The following is a 21,064-nucleotide window of genomic DNA, read 5'->3' as shown; positions in this document are numbered from 1 at the left end:
CACAGTGATGAATCTTCATCATGTAGTCGATCATAAGTAGGGTAAGAGAAGTGAGTTGTCATTCTTGTTATTTGGGTAACTTTGCCCAACACAGCAATCCTAGATTAGGCCATCTCTGGGTTCCTTTCAGTGTGTTAAAAGTGATAGATTCACAGGTTTGTCTTCCTTTTCACACATGGAACTGCTACCCATTGATATGAGAAAAATATTTTGCAAAAGTAACATCTAAATTGAAATTACGAGCTTACTAATGCAGGCAGTTTTGAAGATGAGTGGTGGAAGCATCCAGCAGCAAAATCATTGTTTGATCTAAGAGGTTTAAGATTTCTAATGGTTTCACAGATTTTTCTCCTTTTTCATCTTTTGATTTTCCATTAACTAAACCATTTTGCCAGAATATATAGCTAGCTGGTCACACTTCACAGCTTTTACCTGAAGTTTGGTGTCACATGAGCTACAACAATTACGCAAAGGAAAGTTTTGTATAGGAAAATATAGTGTGTGAATTTGTTGCTGAATGCTTGGGAGAATTATCAGCTGCCAAGCTAAACAGTCTGAGTTCTACAAGCAAAGCAGGCAAGCTGCCAACACATCCCAAAGTGAAAATCAAGCTCCGATCTATTCTTCTGCCCTTTCTCCTCCACTGATTATGGAGTACATTTTAACACTGGCTAAAGATTTTGCTGTAAGCGATCCCTAAATGATACATCATGATAGATACAATCTGGTTGAATTGATTTGTTCATGATTTATTAATTTATGATACGTAAATCTCTTAATCACCCTAACCTACAATGCTTTGGTTTACATCATGGAACAGTCTCACATTAACTAGATTTTTTTTTCACTGAAATTACACTAAGAAGCACAGCACAAATTCACCTAGTAATTTCCAGCTGCTTGAAGACATCTATTGCAGTAAATTTAACTTAGTTAAATTTAAAAGTTAATTCAAAATGTGAGAGTGGATTTTCAAACTTGAACCAACTGCTTTCTTGAAAGATCTCCTTTTGCAACACAAAATGAGTTAATATAAGCATTTTAGGTTTTCTTTTAGAATCTTATACACTAAAATAAAATGAATTTCTACCCTTGAAAATATTTTTGATAGAATTACATATAAACTGTCTTACTGTTTCTTCCAGCAGTCTAATCAGGCTTTCTGGCTTCTATTTTTTTGAATAATTTTTCATCCTCTTTGAACATTCACACATTTGTTCTGATGCTGTCTACCATTAAAAGATTTCACTAAATATGGAAGTGTCTTTCTTCAATTGGCCATTTGAAGCTGTTGTCCAAGCTGCTTGCATCTGCTTCTGTTTCATATGGACCTCAGAACTGCCAGTCTGAACCAAGAATTCATCATTCAGCAACATTACAGTGCAGAAAAACTCTGAACTAGAGTAGGTCTTGTTGTATTATATAATATATTATTTATGTATTATATATGTATTATATAGTATATTAAGCAGATGCCAAAAAGCCACTAGGACACATAGGAAAATATGAAAGCATCATTTCTTTATTTAGTTCACAGTGTAAGTGGCTTGGAATGACCTGGATGAACTATGTTACAAGACAATTGGTCACTCTGAAATAAGTAGGTTGCCTTCTATTTATTTCCAAGGAAACTACAACAGATACAAAGAACACAGAAACACTGCTCCATAAAGCGAATTCTCAGGTACAAAACACCATCTTTCAGCATAATCACCAGCAAGAAATATTCATTTTCACCAGCAATGGACAAGAGTTTGTATGCTACACTTGTAGACATCTGCATGGCCATCTGGAATGTGGTTTGTCTTTCACATCACTGTCATCACTGCTGAAATGCACCATGCAGCACTTCACTGTACTTACATACACTGTTTGGTCTCCATAAACATTCAGGAAGCATTGGTGAACTTCAATTGATGCCATTTTTTCCACACAAAGGAATTCACTTACACACTTTTGCTTTGTATTCCATGTCACATGCTGTTCTATCAGACTGCCTCACTACTGGCATCTGTCACATGGCAAGAAAATGTAAAGGAATATTGTCAAAAAGGTTAATCCTGTACTGCCATACCACCATCTGCCTCTGATGCTGTGAGCCAACACTATAACATAGGAGGCATTACTTTTGGAGCAGCCCTTGTAGTTTCACAAACTCATATAGTAGCTTATTAATAGAAATTCATATTTTATATTCCTCATTTTTACTACTCTTAAAAACTATTCTAAAAGCTCTATAACTTTGAACTCATCTCTGACCTTGTCCATTTCTTCTCACATTAGCTTAAAGCTCTCCATCACAAATCATCTTTCATCCCTAAGGTTGAAATCTAGTATTGAATGAATGCTTTTATCACAAGTGTTTCAAGATCTGAAAAGTTTTACCTTATTGCTCTACAAAAATTGCTTACTGTTAGTGTTTTTAGTACTGTTTACTTTCTCCATTCACTTGGGTATTTCCAAGTATGTTGGATTACATTTCCTGGTTGGAACAAAGGAATGATAGAAAGATCTCTTAGGAACAGGAGAATAGAAATACTGGAATAAAACTGACTGATTAATGGTGTTTATTTTCGTATTAGAATTGGTAAAGTTTTTAACAATCTCCAAAATATCTTTTCTTTGGACGAATAATGAGTTAAAGAATTGAAAACTAGAGCTTTCATAAATTCCTTTCTGCTCCATTCAATGGAAACATCCTGTGTTCCTAAGATCTTACAGATTCTGGACAAGGAAATACATATTTAAGTGTGTGTACTTGTAAGTAGATTGTACACATGGAAAATGTAATAAGTTATGCTTTTAAAGTTCTGGTTCTTCATAAGGGCATCTTAAGCATTCAGGTATTGGTCTACATTAAACTGACTAGGACGATGCAGACTGACAGTAGCTCAGCTGCACCAGTGACATTTTTAAATTGTTGATCTTACTGTCTAGTCTAATCTTATTTGATATTTTCAATAGTGCTTTAGAGACTCCTTCGTAAAGTTTCAAATCTTGCATCTGGGCAACTTACTGAAAATGTAGCCTGACAGTGAAGTGGAATCTGTCTTAGCTTCTTTTCGTAAAGGGATCAATAGCACTTTACACCTAATCTTTATTTCAGCTTTTAGCCTTTTAATGCATCATTTGCTCCCTTTTGACACATACTGAGAAAAAAAGTGCTACAAAACAACAATATCATTTTTTCTTCAATATAATTGACAGAAAACTTTTTCCTTAGCTCTGTGGAAAGAAAAAAAAATCTAAGAATTAGGGTCACAGAAAGCATTTACTTTGTTTTTCAGAAGACTGGGCAAAGGAAATGACTTTTCAATCAATATAAAGCTAGTCAATCAGAAAAAAAAAAAAAGACAAAAAAAAAAAAAAACCACAAAAAAACAGTGCAGAGGAAATTGAAGGGCCTTTTGCACTCTATGCACAAGGGTGAAAAAAGGGTTTTCCCTAGACTATGCATGAGCAACTGCTCTGCTAGTTGGCATCCCCCATCTGAATCAGCAGGATCCAACATGGGGAGAAAGGGAAACAAAAGATGCTGTGGGTCATTGAGTTAACCAGGCTTGTCATCATTAAAGACTTCTGTTTAGGGTCTCCCTCTGTTCCTGCATGCCACCCTGACCACAGTGGAAGGGATGCTTGACATTTGAACTACGAAAGGAAGTCATGGTCTGGGAATTTTTGTCAAATAAAGGAGTCATAGTGAATATTTTATGCAAACATGTTCTAGCTTTCCACTAGGGCTGTTAAACCAAAGAGGTTGGATTTTTTCTGTGTGTGTGTTTTTTGGAGTATTTTTTTCCCCTTCAATTTTGCAAATGTATATGAGAATAAGGATGTCTTTAATTATTCACATTACAAATATATCTAGATGGACTCTTCAGCTTCTTAGCACTCTTATGAAGTTTGAAACACAGTAGAGCACTGTTAAACTGATGAGAGGGGATGTCAGAAGTTCCTTCAAAGTGAGTAACAATCTTGAAGGAAAGGAGAAACCAGTGCAATTTCTTCAGGAGGCAGATAGGCAAGCATGTTATACTATTTGACCCCCGAACTGCATGATGTTTCTTAATTTCTATAGGGTTTTATTTTATTATTTTGAAATACAAGAAAGTCAAACACTAGGTCTAAGAATAAAAACAATTACAACAGATACATGAGAAAGAAAACAGTGCTTGGGACAAATGAATCTCTCCTCACTACCAAAACAATGTGATAGGCATTTCTGGCCACTTGTTTGAACATTTATGAGATAATTTACTCACACAGAATAAAATAATAGAAATCCAAGGCATTAAAATTAATAGAACAGATTTTATACTTTTAATGTTTTTCTCTGTGATAAACAAGGTTTTCAGTCATTGTATTGGGATGGCTGGTTCATTTCACTAGTAGTCATTCTTCAAATACTCAGTGACATGGGTTTGGAATTAGAGGATTTAAAGTGGAATTATTTTAATTATGAAAGATTTGTTTTGCTCTCAGATTTTGAGGATAGTATCTTGCCATTCCAAATTCTTGGTTTTGCTTCTACCTTGCAGATGCCAGTCAGCTTCCACCTGCTTTAAGTATTGAGGAGATGGAGTAAACCACCTGTTCGGTATGGGACAGTTATACCTTTCCCTTACTGACATATTTATTTCACTGTGCCCATTCAAAACAACAGTAATACTCTTTTAATGAGATCTGTAATCCATACAATAATGTCCATGAATTCATGTCATATAGAGACAGAGTTTTTTAATAATTCTTTTGCATAGCCAGGATTTTTCCTAAATGGAGAAGTGTTATTCTTTTACTGTTCACAGACTAATGAGAAGATGAACAGTGAGCACTTGGGTAAGAGTTACCACTGAAATTCACCTCATTTGGTGCTTCCTATACAGTGAGGAATTATTTAAACTTCCATGTTTTAGTTGAAGTCTTTATAAATTTTCTCTGCTGCTTAAAGAAACTTTGCTAACAAGGAAGGGAAACACTGCACTCTAATAGATTTGTGGGTTTTTTGGTTGTTTTTTTTTCAGTTACCTCCATTAACTAGAAAATGTAGGGAAGTTCAGGAAAAGGTTATGCAAGCACTGATTAACCCTCTATTCACTTACAGGACATTATGTCCTGGATTAAATTGCTGAAGAGAAAAGTGGGAGTGAACTCAGAGAATTTATCCAATTTTATTTAATCTATAAAATAAAATTGAAGAATGGTAGATAAGATACAAATACAAAAATGAACTTTGAAATAGGAATGGGGAATATGATTCAGATAGGGCAAAATGAGGAATATTTATGCTAGTGTTTCAGCATAAATGCTAATCATTAGGTAAAGTTTCTGGCCTAATACAAAATCAGATAACAGGTGTAATTTAAAATACCTTACTATGGAAAAGCTGAGAAATTAAACAGAGCAGTTAATAAATGTAAATAAGCATACCAAAGAGACCGAAGTTCAGTTCATGGATTTAAGCCAATGCTTTCAAAATCACACCTTGTATCCATAGCCATTTCTTTGAAGTTGATCATTTCAGTCCACCAAGAACTTCTAGAACTCTGAATATGCAAATCCTAAACAGCTTGATGTCAAAAGTTGTTGCCCAACCTTAAGGTAAACCTGAGTTTATAGATGCTCAAGTTTCTTAAAACTCATACATTTAATACAATAGGATAATTCAAGAGTGCTGGTGCAAGAGAAATGCTGCACGACTGTCACAAATGGTCTACAATCATCTGTCTGCATCACTCCATTCTTCACAAGGCCACTGCAAGAGAGAGAAAGTAAATTAGAAAAAAAATATTCTGCCTGAAACCAGGAAAAAATACTGACAGCTGTAATATTTGTCTAGAGCAACGATTTCCAGATTATAAAGTAAAAGTAATGATGAGAGTGTGGTGCAAGAGATCTTGAAGACACCATTTTAATATTTCTCAGTCATACTATCTCATAAATTAAACAAAATGTGAAACAGACATCTTGTACAACAAGGCAAAGGAACAAGTCTAATTATTCTTTCATTTATTAACTATCTTCATGAGAGGATTGAGTGTACCCTCAGTAAGTTTGCTGATGACACCAAACTGGGAGGAAGTGTTGATCTGCCTGAGGGGAGAAAGGCCTGTAGAGGGACCTGGACAGACTGGATCAATGGGCAAAGGTTAACTGTTTGAGTTTCATTAGGGTCTAATGTTGGGTCCTGCATTTTGGTCACAGCAACCCCATGCAACCCTACAGGCTTGGGGAGGAGTGGCCGAAAAGCTGCCTCGTGGAAAGGGACATTGCTGTACTGATGGAAAGTAGGCTGAATATGAGCCAGCAGTGTGGCCAGGTGGCCAAGAAAGCCAGTGGCATCCTGGCTTGTGTAAGGAATGGTGTGGTAAGCAGGACTAGGGAAGTCATCCTGCCCCGTACTTGGCACTGGTGAAGCCTCACCTCAGTACTTTGTTCAGCTTTGGGCACCTCAGTATAGAAAGGACATTGAGGTGCTGGAGCAGGTCCAAAGAAAGGCAACAAGGATTGTGAAGGGCTTGGAGAATATGCCCTATGAGAAGAGACTGAAGGAACCGAGGCTGTTTAGTGTGGGGAAAAGAAGGATGAGGGGAGATCTTATTGCTCTCTTCCAATACCTGAATGGTGCTTACAGTGGGAGTGGTGTTGGTCTCTTCTTGCTGGTGACAGGACGAGGGGAAATGGCTTCAAGTTTTGCTTGTGGAGGTTAAGGTTGGATATCAAGAAAAACTTCTTTACAGAAAGCATTCCAGCTAAGGCTGGAATAGGCTCCCCAGGGAGGTGGTTGAGTCACCATCCCTGGATGTGTTTAAAAAATGTTCGGATGTGGTGCTCAGGGACATGATTTAGCAGAGGGCTGTTAGGGTAGAGTTAGGGTAGAATGGTTAAGCTGTGGTCAGACTCAATGATCCTTAAGTTCTTTTCAAACCTGAGAAATTCTACAATTCTGTGATTCATCTTCATATAACATAGAATCATAGAATCATAGAATTACCCAGGTTGGAAAAGACTTTGAAGATCATCAAGTCCAACCGCAGTCTAACCAGTACCCTGACTCTAAAAACCCTACATATAACACTCTTGGGTAGGCACAACCTTCTTCCCATTCCACCTGAAGATCAAATAACACAGATAAAAAGGTACCAGGCCCTCAGGAAAATATACTCATCGGAAGCAGATAGCCTAAAACAACAGCCTAAAACAGCTGGGCTCTCACTCAGTCCTGTGGGTTGTGGGAACTAGACCACGAGCAAGATGAATAATCCTAGGACACAAGGGGTAATGATATGCGTGTACTAATGTAACACCTCAATATATGTCACTCTCTTATTGTTGCTGTGGTTGATTTATAGCCATAACCAGCATCATGTATAACTCAATAAAAACAATTTCTTTCTGTAGAAAATAAGTTATTAATTTTTAACGGTTCTCTGTCTAGATTGCCAACAGAAGTGCCATTATGATTTGTGAAGTTGAAAATGTCATACAAATTTGCGAAGTTTCAAAGCAAGGCATTGTAAATGCAGCAATATTGGTAAATAGCACATTTTGCATTAACACTACTGTACGAATGACCTGGTGTCTTCCTGTTGTTCTTGAGAGCCTATTTCATCATATTTCCTCCTTGTCTCTTCCCTGTCCACAAGGTTTGGTAGAGTAAGTCTTGCCTCACCTCACACCTCTGCTCCTGACCAGGAAGTTCTCATCCAGATTGCACAGGAAAGAACATTCAAACTATCAAACCATTATGTGTTATTGTAAATTGATTTTTTTCTTTCCTTTTTTTTTTTTTTTTTTTTTTCCCACTGGTGTTTTCATTCATTGCAGTAGATAACATGTAGATACCTTGACAGACTTTTTGCAGGACTGCAGTCCAGTCATCTTCTACTCATACACAAATCATAGCTCTAATCACATAACTTGAGTACTCAAAACAGAGATGAAGTTTTCACAGAAATAAACAATTTCTTCAAATCACTTCTGAACAATAATATTTATTTCCTACAGTATAGTTCCTAGAATCCATGTACAGGTATTGAAAACTGAATTCAAGTATGTCTCTGTAAGCACACACCAAAAAAGCCCTTTTAGGGCACTTTTATATTTGTAGATTCTCTAAAAATGATATTTTTTAGGGTAATTTATGAAGAATACTGAACATTCTCTCATTGAGTGATTTTCAGGGTTTACAACTGTTCGTAAAGTCACTTGTGTATTAAAGTCCTTGTTTTTGATAGTTTTAGATCCTGAACTCTACTGTTTATAGAAGTAAATTTTTAGGTAATATCTTTTAAAGCCAGGTGATATTTCTTAAAATAAACTGATCAAAAAAGAAACAAACTCTTCCAGGACAAAAGTACAGAAAACAGATAGACTGACAATCTAAAACAGAAGTTACTGTTTCCAGTCCAAACAATGGAAATTGCTGTAATAACTGTTATTCAATAGTTTATACATTAAGAGGGTATCATATTCTCGCTGGTAAAAAGTCTTATTTCCACCATTAAGTTATCTGAGAGACTTCTGGTTGTCAGCTAATCGATCTCAAACTTTGCTTCCTCAATTATTTTTACACATGAAAATGATAATTTAATAATATTTGTATAATTAAATTAAAATACTCGATATCTGCACATCTTCTTGTGTATTTCACAGCTTGTGAACAATTTTTAAAAATGAACAGTAGGTAGGAAGAATTTAGCATTTCCCAGTAACTGTGTCATGGAGTGAGTTAGTGTACTGGTTTATGAAACTTTAATTTTTAAATGAACAATAATCAGAATCGCTGTCCTCAGAATCAGCAGGAAATGGTAATCATATGTAATCATACAGCATGATGAGGCAAAACAATAGAGCAAAATTTAGCAACACCATTGCCATAGGAAGTCTGAGGACTAACAGGCAATCATAGAGGATGAATTTCAAACAAATGCTGGATATTAAAGGAATGAAACATTCTACACATATCCACACAAGGTTATCTACTTCCAGATTAGCATGTTTCAGCATAGAAATTTTGTTATACTATTCAGTAGTGGACGTTTACCTTCCCATTTTATGGTGGGAATAACTTTGAAGAAATTGTAGGGAAGTGTACTTGAAGAAGAGGCAGCCAGAGTAGGGTTGTATGTGTTAGTCTCCTTTGAAGCCAGGCAATAGTAATGGAAAGTTAAATATTTTTTTATTTTCCTATATGGAATTTCCCATATGCTGGGTTTCTAGAAGCAGACTTATGAACACAAAAGTTGCATATGTTTGACAATTCTCCCACTTTAGTCAATAAAGGTAATTTCATTCATGCCTTCATAGGGAACAAGTTTCTGTAGCTGGCTGAACAGACAAAGGTATTTCATTTGTATCATTCAGAAAATGATCAAACCTGTTTAAAAACAATCCAGCAACCAAATCCGAATGTATGATTTTCTGCAGCAGTCAGTTCTACTTTTAGGAGCAAAACAACGTTCAAAAACCAACAGAATTACCCAATACATTGTAGCATTGTTTAATGTTAGTGCAAATGTGTGTGTATCTAAGCCACCACACAGTTCTTCTCAGAGTTCTCTAGAAAGTTGTTTTGATTTCAATGTATTTAAGAGTTCCACTTTCTTCTGTACTCATCTAATGTCAGCCTTGATTAATATGGCTTGAACTGTGGGACTGTAATGAGATGTACATACATTATAGAGTACTGGTGGTGCAGAGAGGATTGGTTTCTGTTGTTTTATTTTGGTTTTGTTTTTAGTTAGCTAGTTGGCTAGTTAGTTTGTTTTCCCCTTGGTCTACTGAATTTTATAAAATGTTTCCTTAAAGATGCCCAGTACTCTCACTTCAAATAAAGCAATCAGTTCTAAACAGCATTGACTCAGGGGGTAGCCCTCAGCGATAAGCACCAGTCTATTTAGACTGCTCTCTATTCTGTTTAGGCATTTCTTCATTTCAGACTACATGGGGTAAGGGCAGAAATGAGCACAATGATATGGCCTTAGTGCTAGGCCTCAGAGCATACCCTGTGACATGGCCTCAGGCTCTTTTCTATTAAGCTGACCTTATGTCTCACAGCCTTATGACCTGTGACACCACTCAATTGTTATTTAATCAATTCAGTCAAAATTAAAAAGGTGTATTTTTATTTGCCTTAACACCTTTTCTTTCTGGTATTTGTTTTGGTGACCTTTAAGTATTGGATTTCAGCTGTCGATAACACGCTGCATGCCAGATTGCTTTTTCTAATAAATAATGAAGCAACTTCTGAAGATTATTTGGATTGCATTGATGTGGGCTAGAAATAGTCTGCAAACACAGTCCAAAAAGAACAATGCAGTGGTACTTCCTGAGACCATTTCGCAGGAAATGCAGAAGAAGAAAAATGCTGTAGACACCAAGTAAAACTAAAACATCAACAATTCTGATACAGCTGTACAATTGTAACACCTGCATAGAATGTGCATCTTGAGTTAGAACTAAAAACGTGAATTTAAGACAAATTTAATTTTTCAGTTCATTTTGTAAAAAAGAGATTTTAAAAAATCTTTGAAGTAGATTCATTTTTCATACAAATATTTGGGAACAGAACTGTAACTTTTTTCCCTCTGTACTTGACTCAAATACATTTATTTATTTATTTATTTATTTATTCAGTTATATCTTAATCTTAGGTTTTGATAAATATTTAAATGTACAGTTATATACATATGAGACACTTTGCAAATGTGTGATAAATTTCTGCTACAGAAATGTATAGGCCAACAGTAATGAATGAAAGAAAAATGTCTCATGGTTCTTAGAAATGTAGTATTAATAGCCCCCAAGTAGATGAAGTTCCCCAGAGCAGTCACACAGCAGTGCATCTTGTTGACTTTCCCCATAGATACAGGGCAGCTCAAGACAAAGCTAGGCAGTATCATTGGCTACTTAAAAAATTTCATCTTTCTGTTATTTATTACTTTCTGTTTTTAGGTAGTTCTGTGCCATTTTACCCTCTCACCTCAAATTGCAGTTTGGAATTAAATTCATACATTAACTCCTATTAACTCTGATTTAAGTGACAGATAATCTTCATTTCATCGATCCAGTAACTGTGAATTTAAAACCTTTCTGCCCTGTAGCTCACCACATGCAGAAACACACTAATGTTTTTCGGAGATCCCAGCTACACAAAAGCATCAGGAATATGGTTCATCAGTGAAATTTTGATTCTGAGGTACCCAACCCATTATGCTTTCCTCATTTAGAGAGAACCTCAATTTTTATAACAGTAAGAGCAAAGAGTTGGTTCCAGAGCTGCTCTTTATCAAGACTGGACTGTATTGCACTCTATAGGGTAAGTAATATCTGCATATCCTGAGGTTTGGTAAAAGTAAGTTTTAATCTCTTTGAGCATCCCCAGGAACTACAAATGGGAGTGGGGAAAGGATTGCACCCCTGTTGCCCTTTCCCCTTCACAGTCTGTGCTTCTCAGGATATCGCAAGTATTTAGAAATTACTGACATTTATTTAGAAAAAGCCTGAGACACGCGGCACTTTAATGTATTAAAAAATTACATTAATGTAAACTCTGCTCCATACATCACTGAACATTATTAATTGGGTGTGGGATGTGTGGAGGGGGATGGGATAATTAGGACTGTTGGCCTTTTGAATACCTGAAGTGTAAGCAGAGGAAGTAGCACAGACTGAGCTCCTACAAAATATTTCTTGGGGAAAAAATAAAAAGGAAAGAGCTAAAGACACAGTACAAGTAGTGTGTTTAACTCCAGAGGTGTCTGTATATCATTTACTCAGAGAAAGACCAGAGCCTTTGGATTAACTGAGTCAAAGATTCTTCTATAATTTGTGTAGAAAACAAAAATGCTTAGAGTCATAATGTGGCGCAAACTTTATCAAAATTATTTTTTAGTGTAAAACAATTTACAGAATCACAGAATGAGAATGAATATAAGGTTAGGGAATATGCAATAACTGCAGTAAGGTGTGACCATAAGTGAATATAAGCTGTTCTTTGCACTTCAAATGACTGACACACAAACTCTTCAGGTCAAAACTTCCTGCCCTGAATATTTAGTCTGTACAACTCTGGGTTATGAAAGACTATAAGAAATGATAGTAGCTTTTGACCTAAAAATATTCACTGTATTCTGCACTTTTGACAGTAAGTTAGGATACTGGTAAGACTGCTTGCTTAAAATTTGAAAGCAATGCACTCCTTTATGCCACGTATTTGAGTCACGACCTTCTGTTCAATCTCACGTTAGTGCCTGTGTTATTTTTTCACTGCCGTGTCCCAGGCAGTACAAAGGTGTGAAACCACCAGGCAATCTGTCCTATTCCTGCTCTCTCTAGCCAGCACAGATTCATAAATGTCTAGCTCCATATTCATAGACAGAGCTGTCTGAGACACTTTAACAAAGCAATGATTTAAAAATCAGATGTTGAGTAACAACTACAAAAAAAACCAAAAACAAACAAACAAACAAACAAAAAAAAAGCAGACAAAAAAAAACAACCACAGAAGAATCCATTCTTTGCATCTATAGCATTATACAAATGGAAGATATTTAGATATTAGATGTCAAAACTGGTGTAAATTAGAAGACTAGTAAAACTGGTAAAGCTGGAGAAGCTGAAGGTTATCAGAGGAGATGTATCATGTAGGCAAAAGGCTGGTTGAAGTGAGTTCTGACTAGAGTGGTTAAAAAGGGGACTATCAGTCTGGAATATGGCAATTCCTTCTCCTGATCCAGTCCTGAGATATTTCAGGAAGGATGTGGTTGTACTTTCATTAGGAATCTTGCTAGTGCATAGAAATATTGATAACATCAGTGGCAGGATGCATCATCAGTACAGAGGAGGATCAGGATATCGCAATGAAAGAATTAGATAGCCTTGAGAACAACAGGAATAGAAGTAAGATGAAATTCAATAGCATGAAGTACAAGGTCAGTCACTCAGGGACTAATAATACAAATACTTTGCTATAAGCTGAGAGCTCATCTGTCAGAAACCACCAAGAGGAGTATGATCTAAACTCTCTAGCTGATCACAGTATGACTGTGAGCTGACAATAAGCTGTAGCTGGTAAAGAACGCAAAGGCATTTCTAAGATGCAGTACAAGACAGTATTACCAGAAAAGACAGAAGAGCGTTAGTAGCACCATGAAATACCTTAATAAAACCTAATTTTGAGGACCACGCACATAGTAAAAGAAAGATTAACTGCTATTGGGGAAAAAAAAAAAAAAAAAAAGCACAGAGAAGTGCTAGTGATATGATTTGCTACATGAATATCAAAAGGCAGCAAAAGTATTTGGCATGTTTAGCCTAACAAACCAGTGCCTAAAGGAGATTTGATTGTTGTCTGTAAATACGATTAGAGATAAACACAAGAGAGGGTGGGGAACTATGTTAGTTGAATGCCAGGACTGGCATGAAAAGAAGTAGGTAAGTACATTTATGCTGGAAATTACAAAAAATATCAAGCACAGCAATCATTCCCTGGAACTGCCTCCCAAGAATGGTAAGGGTGTAGATGTAAAAGATGAGGAACAAAAACCTAATTGCTTTTATGGTTAAGTTTGATAAGTGTAAAGAGATTATATGATATAGTTGTTTGCCAAAGCATGGAATTAAATTTAGTCCACATGTTCCCTTCCAGCCTTAGATTCCAAAGGTATGTCACAGGTCTTCAGAGCAATAAACAAGAGGTTTATACCAGTGAGAAAGGCAGATTCCCAGAGTTCCATAGACTTCTAGGAAAAAGGAGAAAGTCATGATTTTATTTTATTTTTTACAAAAGTGCTATGGGTTAAAGTCTGTTTTGTGGTTGAATAAGATCATGAACTATGTCTCAAAGAAAAAATAAACAAAAAGCATCTTCATTTAAACTACCTTCATGCAAAAATCAGCATGATCTATGACTATTTATTCAGTTAATTTTTGTCACTGTTTAATAAAATATTAAATAAAAGGTGTTATTAAAGTCTTCCAAGGACCTATATTTGCAACATTTTACTAGGGTGAATTCTTTCTTATGATCTTTTTACTTTTTTCCACATTTCTGCTTACTTATTTAGGTATACTTGCACAAGAATGTCTTGCTTATTTCTCATGCTAAAATGATGGAAAATTCAACACTTTTTCCAAACATGGTGCTGAATATTTGCTCCTTTCTTGTAACGATGAAGGCTTAATTGCTATTAGGAGTGGATGAGCATACATGAATACCATTATCTTCACATAACATTAGACGATATTGGATTTGGAAATCATTACTTAGCTGTTCTTTAAGTGACAAGATTGTTGAAATGCAAAGCATTTCAACAGTAGCAGACAAAAATGCCAAAGTATGATTAACTGCTAAAAACTATAGATATTTGTTGAATGTGATAGCATAGCAACTTGTTTATTATAAAGAATTTTGTATACAGCGGAACAAAAACATTTTGTTCATTGGAGATGAAGAGCCAGCCAGCATTAAGAAAAAAAAATAACTTTCCATTTGAAATACGGGAAGAGAATCTACTGTTGTTATGAGTGTGGAAATAGACTAGTGAGTGTGAATATAAATGACTGCAGATAACTAAAGGAATGCTTTCTTCTTATTGTTGTCATCCATATTCTCCTGTAGGCATGAAGGAGGAGAGTTGTGGTTTCAGCGTCTGCAGTTTGTTCTTTTCTCCTTGAGTACACGGCAGCCTTACCGTGGCCCTCCTGCACTACCATTGAATGTGAGCCACACTGTCCATCTCAGGAAATTCTCAGTAAGTTCATAGTGGGTGGTCATCCACAAATGCACTTAGTGTAATCAGTAGTTGATTTTCAGGAGCCATATATTTTAGTTAGTTACACCAACTACATTTCATAATCACCTGTCCTGACAATCACCACCTTAACTCACAGCAACAAAGGGTAGAAGAATTTATTTCATAAGCAGTAGGACGATTGCATACACAGTTTTACAAAGATCTATTATTGCTTTGTTGGTTTCGTTGTTGTTGTTGTTGTTGTTTTGGTTTTGTTTGTTTTACATCAGAATTACTTTATTTCTACGTGTGAAATTTCCTGGAAAGGTTAGAGGGTGGCTTGGAGCAGCTCTGCCTTACAGTTTTCTGAGCCTCAGAATAAACCTCAAAATTCTCCTAGGAAATATAGTCTGCATAATTGTACTGTACTTGAGAAACGCTAGAAAGGCTAGAAAGACACTTTTTAACAAAAAAAATTATCAAAAAAGGGTGATAGTATTGCCTAACATGCTTTAGAGGAGGATAAATAACCTGTTTTAAAGATCAGGAATTTTCAGAAAACATAGAATTTCTAAAGACTAAGTACAAGGGTAGGAATTGGCTTATGTTAAGAAGAAATTTGTTACTGCCCTGACTAGATTAAACATGGTAATTGGCACTGTTTCTTTTTCTTTTTTTTTTTCTTTCTTTTTCTTTTTCTTTTTTTTTTAAAACATATTGTGCAGCACTTTGCAGGCGGTAGTAATAAATAATGTGCACTTAGCTGCACTATTGGTCATTCACAGTCCTATCACAGCAACCTCCCCCATTCAGGGAAGATAAATGTGATTTAAATTAATAGCCAGTCCTAAATAACTCCTCAGCTGGTAAACGATGCATTTATCAGGCCTAGACAGGCAGTGTCCTTTGATTCATGGTCCCCCCCTTACATTGTGAAGGGTGCGTACAAAAATTGTTATTACTTTTTAATAAAGTGTAGCAGTCAGTCTTCAGTCATTTATCAGAAATTGAGGCATTCTGACAAACAGAAATATCTTAGCAGTGGATGAATGAGAAGGATAAAGGACACATTCCTCAACAAAAATAATCACTGCCTAAATAATCTCATAAAAGTCAACTTCTAAGTACCTTAAATAAATGTATCCAACTGAAAGATACAGACTCCATGCGCTGTTAAACTAAAGCCTAAACCAACCCTTACAATATTCACCTGCATAAAGAGGGGGAAAAAAAAGTCTGTTTTCACCATCACACTGTGAGGCAGAAACTCAGACGCAAATTGTGGTCAACTAAATAGCAGATTTCTCCATATATTTTCCTTCTGGTTTCTTAGCAGTTAACACAATTTGTTTTTCTTGTTTATAATTTTTCAAGTAATTTGCTCACTAATAAAAAGTTTGGAGATTAAAAAAAAAAAGGCACTAAATTTATGGAGGAACTTTTAAGCAAATACAGTATTTAATGTGTTATAATTTATATATATATTTAATATTATTTTTGTGCTTATGATTTTACTAATTCTGGAATTTATGTACCTGCTTGCAAGACAGCACGGCAAGGTCTTCCTGCACAGTGATTCCTGAGGATGCCCAAAAGAAGTAGGCAGGTCTCTATAGTTGATGTGCGTGAACTAAATGCAAGGTGTTTAACCTACTCTTCATCTTTACTTGCTACCCGTGAATGAAATTCAACTCTGCAGATTACTCAGGTTACAGCAGGAAGGCCAGGTTTTGTACTTTAAGTAGAAATCTTTATAGTCACTGTGTTGTGTCTTGATTCCTCTACACATTACAAAGTTTTGCATGGTATTACTATTTTAGAGTGAAGTGTAGCTTAACAATTTAACACCATAATGAACTTTGCAGTATGAGCATAAGAAGAATTTATCTGTAATGTTCTGACTAAAATAAGCTTCTAATAGAATGCGTAGTATATCTTTTAGTCACCTCTTAGTCCAACTCAGTGCCCCTTTTTCTGCTGAGCTCTGCACACACCACCATAGCTGTAGAATATTAGCCCCCAGGTACCACTAGCCTTGTCTTATTATTATTAGGCCCACTCCACTTCCACAATTTCCTCCCCATTAGAGCACTCTACCCCATCTATGTTCTGAAAAATCCAACTGAGTAGCAACAGGATGTGTTTGCCAGCCCAGAGTATGGTAGAGCTGCTTATATCTTCTCATTAATTTTCTCTACTTTTGATCTGTATTAACGTAATTGTAATAATTGTAATGTAATTACAACTACCATATAATTGTCCAAATCCTCCAAAACTCAGTCATCACTTCTGCACCTATGTCATGAGAGATGGCCTTATCCAAAATCATACTTTCCTTAACATCTACAAATTTAGCACACAAATAAAAGCACACAATATTCTTGGATTTTGCAGAATGGAAACAACTCATCAACTTATCCATATGCATAGAAATGGTTAGTGTAGTTGTTCTCAGTGGAAACTGTAGTCCCTAATTTTACCTTATAAACACACCATGGAAATACTTGGAAAATAAGGTGTTTAAGACTAATTTTTCTTTCCTCCCCATTTCTTCTAGACACTCCCACATCTTGATTGCCTTGCAGCCATATACAGCCACAAAACCCAAATACATTATTTGATTCAAATCGATGAAGTCAATCTCTGCAGGGAAGTGAGGAATGGAAATATCTTGGGTGGATCTGGCGCCAATGATGAAAAGTTTTTGTTAATTGGTAAGAAAGTTACTTCAGGAGGTTCTGAACTGAAGCCTGAGCTCTCCCACATCACCAGCTTGCACAAGCATGCACTGAGGCAAGCACATAATTCCACAGGCAAGAGGAGGAGAAAAAGTATCAGAGAAGGAGAGCTGGATTAACTTAAAAAAAGATAATTACTATTTTATAATTGTTGTATTCATAGTTCTGCTGTTAACATTTTGAATCCAAGATCCCACTAGAGGCTGAGAGACTGTACAGGGAGGAGGAACTGTGAAGGATGAGGGAGGTTCTTGGTGGGACACAGGCTGAGGTTCAGACCCAAGTGGCAAGGTGAGACATTACTGCTCTCTACAACTACCTGAAAGGAGGTTGTGATGAGGTAGGTGTTGACCCCTTCTGTGTAACTAGTGATAGGACTAGAGGGAATGCCCTCAAGTAGCACAAGAGTAGGTTCAAGTTGGATATTAGGTAAAAATTATTCTCTGAAAGAATGGTCAGGCAAGCGAATGGGCTGCCAAAGGAAGTGATGGAGTGACTTGTAGCCGTATACAAACACAAAACCCCAGTGTGATCTGAACAAAATCGATCCATATCAATTCAAAACATGAAGGTGGACCTCCTTGGAGGTGTTCAAGAAATGTTTAGATGTTGCTCTGAGGGAAAAGTTGATGGTAGGTAGATGGTTGAACTAGAAGATCTTGGAGTTCCTTTGCAACCTTGGTGACTCCATGATTCTATGATTCTAAGTAAGATTAGATGAATGGGCAGAGAGAGAAGAGGAAAGATGCATGGCAGGAGAAGAAACTGGAGGATATGGAGGTAGGGCAGGAGTTGCAAGGAACCAGTATTCCCTTCCCAAAGCTGTTCTCTTCCTGCACAGTCACAGCTTAGCAAGATCACATGGAGCTCCAATGCAGTATTAGTGTGGTTGTGACTGCACAATAAAGTAAGAACTGACTCAACCTTATTGTCATCATTTACATTCAATACTACCATTCCTGAGGAATTCCTAATCAGAAGCCTGGGTCTCTTTAGCAACTCCTGGGGTTAATTTTAATCTCCAGACAATTCTTCTTATCCTTTTGATAGTTAGATAGAGGAGGTCATTTCTTAAAGGACCAGCAACCCCTCCTCCCCAAAGCGAGCTGATGAAGAGGTGGACATGAAAGGCTGCTCAGCTAAGCACCTTCACCTTCAGGTATCTTCCTTCAAGGTCTTCGTTCTCCAGCAGCACTTCTGGGAAGAAGTCAGATTTTCACAAAGAGCCAGCCCAAGTGCTTAAGATGGTCCTTTCTATCCAGATTTAAAGCTTGCACCCATCCCATCCCATTTCATTCCATATCTACTCATGTTTCTACTCTGCCCATCCCTCCTTTGTCATCGTGGTCTGTCTTTCCCAGGTGAGACATTACTGCTCTCTACAACTACCTGAAAGGAGGTTGTGATGAGGTAGGTGTTGACCCCTTCTGTGTAACTAGTGATAGGACTAGAGGGAATGCCCTCAAGTAGCACAAGAGTAGGTTCAAGTTGGATATTTCCCAGGCTATCTTTCTGCAGTGTACCCAAGAGCTGGAGGCTTTGAGGCTGGGAGGAGCTCCTAGTTAATGGCCTAATGTAACTCCCTCCTTGGGCAAGCAAGGGCACTCCAAAAGATTTCTCTTCTCAGAGGCTGCCCTCAGTGCAGGAAGCTTTCACTCTGTCTGCCTACCTGCTTGACCAGTAATAGAGGCCACAAAAATCCTTGTAAGCAGTAAGATTTTATGCCTACCTTACAAAAATAATGTAGATGAAATCTGGATGAGTAGAAGCTCACAATCTCTCACCAAAGCAGTCCCTAGTCCAATAATTCCATCATGATGTGTCCCCAGAAGTCTATCTGGTTTTGTTTTTCAGCTGACTGTGTCCTTCCTAGGCAGACTGTGAGATCGTAAAATCATAGAATAGCTTGGGTTGGAAGGGACCCCAAGAATCAAGTTCCAACCCCCCTGCCACAGGTAGGGTCACCAACCTAAACAAGGTTGCTAAGGGCACCATCCAACCTGGTCTTGAACAGTCACGGGGCACCCACAGCCTCTCTGGGCAGCCTGTTCCAGCACCTCACCATTCTCTCTGTGAAGAACTTCCCTCTGACATCTCTTGAGCTTAGAACCATTCCACCTTGTCTTATCACTGTCTACCCCTGTAAAAAGTTGATTCTCTGTTTATAATCTCTTTTTAAATACTGGAAGGCTGCAATGTGATCTCCTTGCAGCCTTCTCCTCTCCAGGCTGTACAAGCCCAGCTCCCTCAGCCTGTCTTCACAGGGAAAGTCCTCCAGCCCTCTGATACTCTTCATGGGCCTCATCTGGACCCTTTCTAATAGCTCCATATCTTTCCTGTATTGAAGACCCCAGACCTGGATGCAGTGCTCCAGATCGGGCCTCAACAGGGTTGAGTAGAGAAGGACAATCTCCTCCCAGTCCCTGCTGGCCATCCCTTCTGATGGAGCCTAGGATAATACCACTGGTCTTCCAAGCTGTAAGAGCACACTGCTGGCTCGTATTCAGCTTTTCATCCTCCAAGACCTACAGGTTCTCCTCCTCAAGGCTACTCTTGAGGAGTTATTCTCCCAGTCTGTATATGTATCTGGGGCTACTCCAACCCAAGTGCAAAACCTTGCACGTTGCTATGTTGAACTGTGTTAGGTTCACACAGGCCCACCTTTCTAGTTTGTTAATGTCCCTTTGGATGGCATCACTTCCTTCTAACACATCCACCACACCACTCAGCTTAGTGTCATTGGCAAACTTGCTGAGTGTGCACTCAAGCCCATCAGTGATGTCAGTGATGAAGACATAGAATAGTACTGGTTCCAAGACACTGTGGGACATCACACATCACCAGCTGCACCGACCTCCACCTGGACATAGTGCCATTCACCACAAAATTTTGTCTATGGCCCTTTCCATATCAGTTCTCCTTTCCCATTTACCAAAGCAGGAATGCTCTTTTTGGCCTGCTTCTTCTTGCCAGTATACCTATGTAAGTGTTTTTCTTGTTGTTTCTAGGATCCTTCACCACGTTCAGTTCCATCTGTACTCTGACTTTCCTAATCTCCTCTCTGCAAGTCCAGATAGCATCCCTGTATTCTCCCCAGGTGACATGCCCTTGTTTCCACAGCTAATACAATCTCTACTTTTCCCTCAGTTTGACCAGTAGGTCTTTGCCAAGACATGCTGGTTTCCTACCTTCTCTGCCTGCTTTCTTATTCAGAGAAATGGAGAGCTCTTGTGCTCTCAGAAAGGCATCTTTGAAAAGCAGCCAGCTTTCTTCCACTCCTTGCCTCTAAGGACAACTTCCTTGGAGATCTCATCCAACAATTCCTTAAACAGCCTAAAGTTTACTCCCAAAGTTCAGGCTCCTGACCCCTCTCTTTGCCAGGCTCATGTTCCTCAAAATCACAAACTCAATCACAGAATGTTTGCTGTAGGCTTTCTCCAATCCTAATGCCTTAAATGATCTCCTCTGCATTGATGAGTAGCAGATCCAGCAGCACTTCATCTCTGGTCAGTGCTCTGCAGCAACCAAAACTCCATCTCAGAGCTGGTTTCCTGTGATCTATCACTACCACACACTGGAGATGAGAAGAGG

At 37.6% G+C, this 21,064-nt stretch overlaps 1 long non-coding RNA gene across 1 annotated transcript; it reads right to left on the bottom strand.

The window, feature by feature from the left end:
- Positions 1 to 5,174: 5,174 nt before the first annotated feature.
- On the bottom strand, positions 5,175 to 20,229 carry LOC146762057 (uncharacterized). The gene is made up of 3 exons (XR_014943723.1): positions 20,135 to 20,229; positions 19,203 to 19,351; positions 5,175 to 5,752 (listed from the first exon to the last, which is right to left on the bottom strand). It is a non-coding gene; the product is annotated as an uncharacterized LOC146762057 (long non-coding RNA).
- Positions 20,230 to 21,064: the final 835 nt, after the last annotated feature.

The sequence above is a fragment of the Coturnix japonica genome, chromosome 2 (assembly GCF_054131305.1).
Source record: "Coturnix japonica strain WE chromosome 2, WE-NBRP24, whole genome shotgun sequence".
Taxonomy (NCBI): Eukaryota; Metazoa; Chordata; class Aves; order Galliformes; family Phasianidae; genus Coturnix; species Coturnix japonica.
The sequence above is the reverse complement of the archived record's forward strand: the minus strand, read 5'-3'. Positions and strand labels throughout refer to the sequence as shown.